Source organism: Tigriopus californicus, chromosome 12 (genome assembly GCF_007210705.1).
Source record: "Tigriopus californicus strain San Diego chromosome 12, Tcal_SD_v2.1, whole genome shotgun sequence".
Taxonomy (NCBI): Eukaryota; Metazoa; Arthropoda; class Copepoda; order Harpacticoida; family Harpacticidae; genus Tigriopus; species Tigriopus californicus.
The window spans coordinates 9,938,474-9,948,420 of NC_081451.1; positions in this window are offsets into that span (position 1 = coordinate 9,938,474).

The window sequence follows — 9,947 nt, forward strand, 5'->3', positions numbered from 1 at the left end:
CGAGCTAGGTACCTGCGCTAGCCGCTGAGCCAAATAATCCTCCCGAAAATAAAATTCGCGTTTTTTTTTCATTTTGTTTTTGCACTACGTTTGGGTTTCAAGACATGTCCAAAGCTCTAGTCTATATTTTGGAAACGTTACTATTTCCATGCACTAGTTGTTGTTACAACTGCTTTTATAGAAAAAAAAAAGATTTATTCTACATGCATCAATGGACCATCTCTTCCTAGCAAAAAGTGGGGAATCGGGATCCTCCCAAACAACCGACTGAAATGACGTTCTCTCGAGAATTTTGTACCCTTGCCTGCTGAACACCATTTATTTAGCAAAACGGACGAATAGAGCAAATTGGTGTCTCGAATTGGATTGAATGGGGTCTCAGTCCTTTTGCAATCAATAACACAAGTCAGGGATTATTTGGCCGTCAGAGGTCGTGCTGGTGGAGAGTACATTGAAACCCAGGATGACCGGATGATCAGACGACCCAAAAATCCCAGACTCCGGAATTGCTTGAGAAACAGTTCTAGTTTGATTTATAGACCGTACAGACCCTCTAGGCAGAGACCCACGAGGTTGAGTATTGAGTATGGGGGCTGCGACGTAAGAGTTGAACAAACTCTAGCGGCCAAAAAAGGAAACATAGTGTTAGTAAGAAGTGATCATGACTGTTTCTAATTCATTCAAAACTTTGAAATCATGTGAAAACACATACAAACAAAAGTGATTGCATTTCTTATGAATGATCCGAGGTTATGTGAGATAGTTAAATAAGAGCAATGAGTAGACTTAGTTGATTCTTAGTTCAAATATCTTTTTATTTCTGGGCAATTCTAAACATTCAGGTGTTTTTGACCCAATGTCCCAGAAAATTACAGCTTTGGTTTCAAATCATCCTAAATTGAAAATTTTTCTGTTAAATTTATGCACCAAGGAACATTGATAATGCATCTTGGTACAAAATTTGCACTTCAATACTTCAAGGAGTCATTTGGTATGTACTTTTTTGCTTGGGGGCATTCAGTCCTGCCTTTAGTGTTACAATTCTTTGTTGCAATCCTGATCGGAACTGGTTAACGAACTTGAACTAAATCAATGGTTGCTAATTTAGCGTTAGTTTTATCCTAATCTTGGTTAAGCTTATTCAGCAAGATAATTGCAAATGAAAGTTCAAAATATGAAAACCACTCTCTTTGTACTAGTAAATGTTCATGCTTTGAACTTGGCCATTCAAAGGAAATGAATGGCCAAGGGGCAAAATGTATGACACCTTCAGCAATAAAATTTGCAAAACATAGTTACCAAGCACGGCATTAGTCGTTTCTCAATAAAAGGAACAAATTGCGGTGATAACTACTTTGGTCGAAAATAGTAATACGTTACACAACCATTACTCAAAAAAATGTAATGCCGTTGCTCGTTACTTTTCCTAAAATTTAGATGACCAATATTTTATGGGTTTTGCTCCATCCAGACTATAGTTCTCTAAAAAAAATGTGATTTTGGCTTCAAACAGTCCTACAGCCTAAAATTTGAAGACTATTGACTTTTTCCATAATGAGCATGGGAATTTAATCTTGGCATAATTGTTCAAAATGTGTTGCATCAACGCGTTTTGAGGAGTCAAAATTCGGACTCTGGATGGAGTAATGATTTTTGAAGCTTTGAAACAATGTCGCACAAATCATGATGGAAAAACAGCATTCGTTATTGTCAAGCCAGTAAAGCTCCTTTGTTAGAAAGCCTATGACTTAAGTTGTGGAAATCTGGAAGCTTTGGAAATTTGATCCATCATACTTAAGCCAAAGAGAGATTTTCCTTGGCTTGAAATTGGACTGCATCATGTCTTCAGTCCAGTGAATTTTGATTGAGAAGATGTAGCCAAACCTGACTTTCAGAGTTCATAATATATTGAATGGAAATAGCAAAAACTGACAATTTTTGTTCGAACCTTTATCTTCCTCAGTTGCCATGAGAAATCAAAAATTTAAAGGACAGTGTGGAAGCTGGAAAAGGAGTTATTCCTCCTTTTTCGAAAAGACGAACGAATTACTGTTATTTTGTTACTAATGCCCCGTTAACAAGTCTTCAAAAAGATTATAAAAGAGTAACTAGTTCACGGTATCTGAAATTTAGACCATTGGGAGGGACATAATTTAAGAAGTTGGGATAATGGCTTGAGTGAAACTTGCAACAACCAATTTGAGATTTAGTGACAGGGCTAAAACAAAATGTAATAACACTGTTTTAACTCAATTGAAAAATTAATCACAAAAAAAGTGTTGGACAGTGTCTCAATTTTCACATCTACTTTTGACATTTCTTGGTGAAAAAAACGAAATGAGCATTTATAGTATCTGTGAAATAGAACTTTTCAATTTCTTTGACTGTGGAGCCAGACTTTTAATATTTTACCTCTTTTGAAGCAAATTTCATTTCAGTGTTTTGCATCTTAAAGTCGAAAATTTTCCAAATCACTAGCGATCCGAGTTTTAGTTGCAAATTATAATAATGCCACCATACAAAAAACTGAATTGAAATTTTTCCAAGAAATCTAGTCCAATTTCTTAACCCATATTCTTTTTCATCAAACTTGATGTATGAGTTGTTCAAATAATACCCAACTTTAATGGCATTGTTGTTCCAGCCTTTAACACGAAGTTTTCTGGTACCCTACATTCAATTTTAATAATTCATTTGATCACATCACTTCTATTGTTGGTTTTAAAAAGACATTAGCCAATTCCCACGTAATGAGTCATCAAACGTATCAATAATAAAAAAAACGACCTTAGTTATGTGTGGGAATAATCAGTCACATTTTGAGGCTCGCCATTGGTTTCCCAACATGCCACTACTAATGAGAATTTATCATTGAAAAAGTAAATCAGCTCTAGTCACAAACTTCCGTGTTTATTTAATTGATGCTATCATTAATCCAATCCACAGTTTTTTTGGATTTTCGATGCTGCTGAATGTCTCATTCAAAATTGCCAGGATTTCTTGCTTGATTGTTTGTTCAAGATAGAGCTTCCATAGTTGGAAAACATCAATCTTAACTCATCAACTTCAAATGCAGTCTAGGGTTTTTAATTATGCTTCTTTGCATCGAAGCAAGAACAATCGTTAGCAGAGGCTTTACTAACGCTGTCTTTCCTTTTTTGGCCGCGAGATGTCTCATTATGAAACAAGCAGTCCCTATATGTATGTCATCGAAATCAACCGGCTGTCAATTTTTGATGGAAACGTAAAGGTTTCCAAATAGAGCACAACAGGGACTCAGCATTCCTAAAAAACGCACACACACATTAGTTTTGAGTAAGAAGTTGAAGTTTTGGATGGTTGAGTAGGAAATGGAATTTTTAGATGGTTGAGTAAGAAGTTGAAGTCCTAGATGGTTTATGACAAATATCATCCACCAAAGACTTAACTTGCTCATTCTACAGGGCTAGAGTGTCATGTGCCATTAGGATTACGTTATGTGAATCTCGTTGTTTTTCTTTACCCTTTTTGGCCACACTTCCAAAACTCGTTCTCTGAACAAGCGTGAGTTCATCATTTTATGTGTGTGCATGTGCCTTAAATCGTTCGACCATGTTTTAACTATTTTGTAAGTTACTATATGCCTTTTATAAGGCATATAGTAGGTTTTTTTACACGTTTTTTTTTGTATAGTATGAATCAATAAATTATAGTTGTAATACTGTTCTTTTGGCGTCCGTCAGTGGCAAGGTGGACTAAAGTACTTTGAAGGAGAGATTACAGTCATATTCAACAATTGACATGGTCTAGAAAATTGTGGCTTGCTTCCTCAGAGATCTAGGTAAGCCAAAATGTGTTAATGTTAATCTCAACTCCCTAATGATGTATTTTAGCAATCTAATCTTCTGAAAAATCGAACTCAGAAAGGAATTAGAAAAGAACAAATTTAACAGTAACAATGTTAGATGCCTCTATCCACGAATCAACTAAATTGCTTGCCTTGAAGGAAAAGTTTGTAACATCAATGAAATAATTATTCAATGGTGTTGGTCAGGACAGTACTCTTTCTTATGCAGTGAATTAATCAAAACTGTGTTTGGAAACTTTTTAGTTTGTTCATTTTTTTGAAGTGAAGCCATTTGCCAAAGCTAGCAAATCTTTGCATCCAGGCTTCCTATTTTAAGGTGCAAGAAGCTAGATTGCCAATCTAAAAACCCTAGGCATTAAACAATCTGCAGCAGGCACAAAAAGGTAGCTTATATGGAAATTGTGTTCCTGCAAGTTCCCAAATCAAAGGGTTTTCCCCTAAATCTGGTCAACCTGTATAAATTTTTAGCAAATTGCTTTTTATTAAGTTATTACTACTTATCTGAAGCTTTCCATCAATGTCAGGTTCAAGTCGTCTTGGAGTGTTCGCGGATGAAAAAAGGAGAGCGAGACATGGCTTAGTGGTTGTGCAAGGNTATCTGAAGCTTTCCATCAATGTCAGGTTCAAGTCGTCTTGGAGTGTTCGCGGATGAAAAAAGGAGAGCGAGACATGGCTTAGTGGTTGTGCAAGGCGATTTATGGGGACTTTTAGGCAAGCTCTGGCAGATTCGTTTGTTTGCTGGTACCAGTAATAACCATTGGTGCATTTGTGTACCAAGATTTTGCTTCATACACATGAAGAATTAGATTCATTGGCCATCGAGGGCTAATACTAGGGCCATCTGAAAATTTGACCCAACTGCTTGAACCTTCACGTTTGAAAAGCCATAACTTTGGCTGTATAATCTAATTGAGATTTATTTGATATCCGAATCCTCGTGGGAGAATGGCTTTTTGATAGAATGGTGATAAGTAGGTATGAAATGTAAAATTTGATAAGTTGTGCCTTTATTTAATCTTTGATCTTTGCCAAACTGCATTCCTGATCGTGTACATGCTTCTATGTATGCTCTTTATGTACTCCAATAATGAAAATGCAATCACAATGGGATTAGATTTGATGAAGACCTTGGTGAGTGTATGTCATGTTCATTCACATTTTACCAGCGTTATTAACCAATCTTTGCAACATTAAAATATCAAAAGTGAAAGTGTAGCCATGGGAAATTCAAGATCAAATTTGCTCGACATCTTTGAAGAACGACATTCAGAACAACACCATGTATAACACTGTACAAATACCAATTTTGAATTGAAATTATGATTAAATTTTTGCCTTGGAAATGATGGATAACAAGGTTTTATCAGATGGTGCAGATTGGTTTTTACTGATTACACATTCCTCCTTGGTGTTGGCATTTTTGCCTTACGGAAACGATAATGACAAGATATTTCTGAAACGTCAACAGTGGAGTGATTGTTAATTTCGAGAAAATAAAAACTGATGGTCTACTTTTATGCCACCTCTTCTTGTCCTTTGCAACAAAATCAAATTATTCTCATTTTGTATGAATGAAACAATCTGTGATTTTTTGTATTACTATCCCAAACACGGATTAACGCACTTCTAGCTAATCCATCAGCATCTACAATCATATCTTGGACTATTGCAAGTCACCAAAGTTGACTTTAGGGATTTAGGGTCAATTCTAGTGACCGTAGAGGCTTAATGTGCGTTTTGAGAGCACCTTCAAGTCCTCGAGAATCCAGGCTAGTTCGAACAATGAAGTCCACTTCTCTTATTTCTCGGGCTCCTTCATTGTTTAATTTACTTCCTTCTAATATTCGTAGGGAATACGTAGGCCTTGTTGATCCGGTTGCATTTTTCAAGTCAGATTTGTATAATTTTTTAGATTGCATTCCTGATCAACCCTACATTCAAGGACTAGCTCGGTCTGCCAACTCAAATTCGTTGGTAGACCAAATATCATATAAAGATTGCAAGTGATAAATAGACGAATGAAAACCTTTCATTTTAATAGTAATGGGGATTACATTCCTTGTAGCGGTTAGAAAAGCCCGTGAAAAACCAAACCATAAAAAATGCTTCGCACTTCCAATGTCACCAACTAGTAATGTCATCTCTCCCAACTATGACACCAGTCTGAGGTAAAGCAATCTATTTCGGTTTTTAAAATTGGAAAACAACAGTTTTGTAACAATTTCAAATAGGAGATTTCTATGTTTTAAAACATCTACTCACAACGTTGCCATGTATAGGCCACATACTTTTGGAAATGTAAAAGCAACTAAACTCTAAAATTGAAAATATTGGAAGAAGAATATGCAGCCCACTGCCTCGGCCACAAAACGGAGCCAGATCGGCCTCAAGACTGCACTAATAGCTAGCTGGGGATGATGCACTTTTAGGGATAACGAAATAAAAGAGAGAAATTCTCCAACGAACATGTATTTCGCGCTAAAAACGAGCGTAAACAAAAAACAGAAATATGACCAAGCCAGCTAAAGATGACTCGAGTCTTGACATTGAGCCTTTGACAGATGGAAAAAAAGGAAAAGACTCAACTCAACACCTGGAATTGGTAAAGCCCCCCCAATAAATGAGTAATGGACTGTATTAGGAGGGAAATTATGGAACGATATCATAGCGACAAAATTGAACAAAACGCGTTGGAGGGCGTGAGACCCAGCCAGAGTGGGTAACTCACAGGCGTGCGCCCAATGGAGAAAACTCTTCTACAAGTTCCTGGAACTGATCTTCTTGAGCTTGCTCCTCTGCTTGAACATCTTGAATTGGCCCACCAGCGCCTGCACGGACGAACACCGTAGCAGGAACGAACTGGGTGGCCGGCGTGCCCAAGGTGCCTGGTGGGCGGCCACGACGAGGCGGGGAAATAACGTCTGCTGGCGTGGCGCCCCATGCAACCTTGAGATGATCCACAGAAACTCTGTCCGGGCGGCCATCCAGGTCAAGGACAAAGAACTCGGGATGGCGCTCAATGACCCTGAATGGGCCGTCATACGAAACCTGGAGTGGGCCGCAGTGGGCGTCATGCCGCACATACACGTACTTGGGGCCCTCAATTGACCAAGGCACGTGGGCAGGGGGATCACCGTGGAAATCTGCCGGTGGCAGGACGACCCCACGCAAAGATTCACGGAGGTGCTCCAAGAAAGGGATGCCCGGAAAAGTGTCTTGCGGGGTTGGTGTACGGCACTCCCCTGGGAGCCTTAAAGGGGCCCCAAAAACCAACTCGGACGCCAGGTGGCCGCCGCCCTCACGCCATGCAGAGCAAAGACCCAGGAGGGTAAGCGGGAGCTCGTCCATTCAAGCACCCCTCAGTGTTCCAGAGCTTGGCCTTGAGAGATGCCTTGAGGGACCGGTGCATCCTCTCCACCATGCCATTGGCCTGTGGATGGTAGGCAGTGGTGTTGGAGGCTGAGATGCCGAGGAGGGCGTTAAGCAACGCCCAGAGCTTGTTAGTGAAATGGGCGCCACAATCTGCTGTGAGGTCGTTGGGCGTGCCGTACCTGGCAATCCAGTTGCTGATGAGGGTGCGGGCGCAGGTGGCCGTAGCAGCATCTGTGAGAGGGACCTTCTCCACCCATCTGGTAGCTCAATCAATGATAGTGAAGAGGTAAATGTTACCCTCAGAGATGGGAAGGGGCCTACCAAATCCACATGGAAGCAGGGGTTGTCTGGCGAGACTGCTCTAATGCCAGCATTGGCAGGCTGTAGGAAGGCCGCTGCCTTGTTGCAGTCCACAACAGAGTATAATTTTGTCTGCACCAGTACCCTGCGACAGAGATTGATGGCCAGATCCTGAGACATGAAAAACTCTGCTTCCGGGATTGGTTGGGCCACATCAGCCAACCAGAATTAGTATTTCCTGTGACAAAACTGGAGCTGTATGGTCCTCTGCCCATAGGTGGCGATAATGGAGCCATTGGCCGTCACCATGGGCTCAGTCTTCACCTGGTTCCTGTCCTCCCACGTGGCTGGGAACACGGACACGTCCCCCCTGAAATCTACCAAGTAGGTGGCGCCACTCAGTCGGCAGGTCACCAACAAGGTGGACTTTCCACCTACCGAATTCACCTTGCATGGTTGTTACCTGATGAACACGTGCATAGATCCGGACACCTGGGTCTTGGCGACCTTCTCTGCAGGCAGTCCTGACGCCATGACCATCTTTGGGTACGCTGGCTGGCGTGCAAAGGCTTTAGGGTTGGCGATGGTCTTGTTAAAGGAGGATGTTGACATGGATGCATGATGATTATGGCCTGTGGAAGACTGAGGGTTTGTGTTTATTGATGGCTGAAGCCTCTCCCTCTTGAGGCTCTGCCGTTAACGTTTCCCTTGCTCTTGTTCCTGTTGCCCCAATCACTTCCACCACTGATGTGCTTTCAGGGGTTCCTGCCATGGCCGCCACCGCCACCGCCGCCACCACCGGTACTTGAACGCCAAGAGCAAGGGGGCGTGCAGGTGCGGACCTCTTGGCCAAACTTGTTGTGATAGAAGCACCACTCAAAATTAATGGGGTTGTACGAGCCCCTGGACAAGATTGTGTTGACATAGTACATGTGCTGGCCAAGCAGGAACTCTTTGAGCTTTAATCTTTTGATGCCGAGGCAATTAGCCTACATATTCAATGGCTTAGAAAAAAAACGATGTCGGCTTATCCGTAGAATCTGACAGAACTGGAGAGAAAAGCTTTTTTCATATTTGACTACATGACGTTTCAGCTTTGTCTTACCCCTCTCATTGAGTGTAAGAATGTGAAGATAGAAATAATCAAGCAATTGAGCACCCTTTCATCGGGCAAGTATGTGAAATTTTATAGATTTTTCAAAAAGCTTTCCTCTCCAGGCCTCGCGGTCTCCATGACTTTGCTCACAGAAAGAGTGAACTGGACCCTAAGGCAAATGTAAATTGTCATGCTTTCATGTTATCAATGACGAACGCAACTTGTCCTCTTCTATTCCATAAACCTCATTCGATGGTTTGGAAGGTCAAGTTACCATGACTATTTTATATTGGCTTACCGTTTTTAGCATCGATATCTGTTCCTAGCCAATATAAGATTTAACCAAGATTTTCATCATTTACCTCTATCCACTTGTTTTTGTACTGTCTGCAATTCCCCTCTTCACTTTTTTCATGTGAACTGAACCAAATCTAATCATATTCACTGTGATATCAATTTCTAGTCCACTATTTTAATGCTTTTACCATTTTGACATTTTTCTTTTATATATTAAAACAATGTTTGTATAATGGTTATAAACCACATTAATATTCATTTTACGCCATGGCATGACCAAGAGTCGCATTAAAGATTTATGTATTGTTTGAAAAAATTTATAGGAGAGTGGGCAAGGCTATTGTGGTATTTGAATTGCAGTATGAGTTGCTGGTTTTCAAACTTAAATGGGCGAACCTGCGGTCATTTCCAAGAGTGAGATGATAATTAATGTTGGTTGTGACAACTGAGTGAGAACAATGATCAGATTGCAAACCGAGTGAGAGAGCTGCCATCTGACTCCCTGAGAAACAAAGTTGGCGGTGAATTGTTCCGCACTGCGAGCTAGTAAGTTGTGCCGAGATGTTTTAGTCATACACTAACCTTCCAAAATCATTCAAGTGCCAATATTATCAGGTAGATCTTCCGAAATCGATGGTCGATTCTGGTCCTTGAAAACGATCTCCATTTTCTGGCAAAGTAATCTTGTAAAAATCAATTTGGCATTTCTGAATTTCATTTGGATTTGGACTCAATTGAGACTAACATTTCTTTCAATTGGATAACTAGGGCACTTCTGCGATTTTTCAACTAGTTCAAAGATATTACAAAAATGACATTGGACTTTCGTCTCAAAAACATTTGTTCATTTCAATATTTTGTGTAGAAGAATAGACGTTATCCTGGAAATGTGAAGCAACTGAGCATTTCAAGATCTTTTTGCATTTCCTATTTGATTCAGATATTGCAAAACTGGTCATAAGCGGGATTTTAGTTCACCAAAGATTTGGTTGAAAAAATGCCCAACGAAAATAAAAGACCCCGTCAACGATCAAA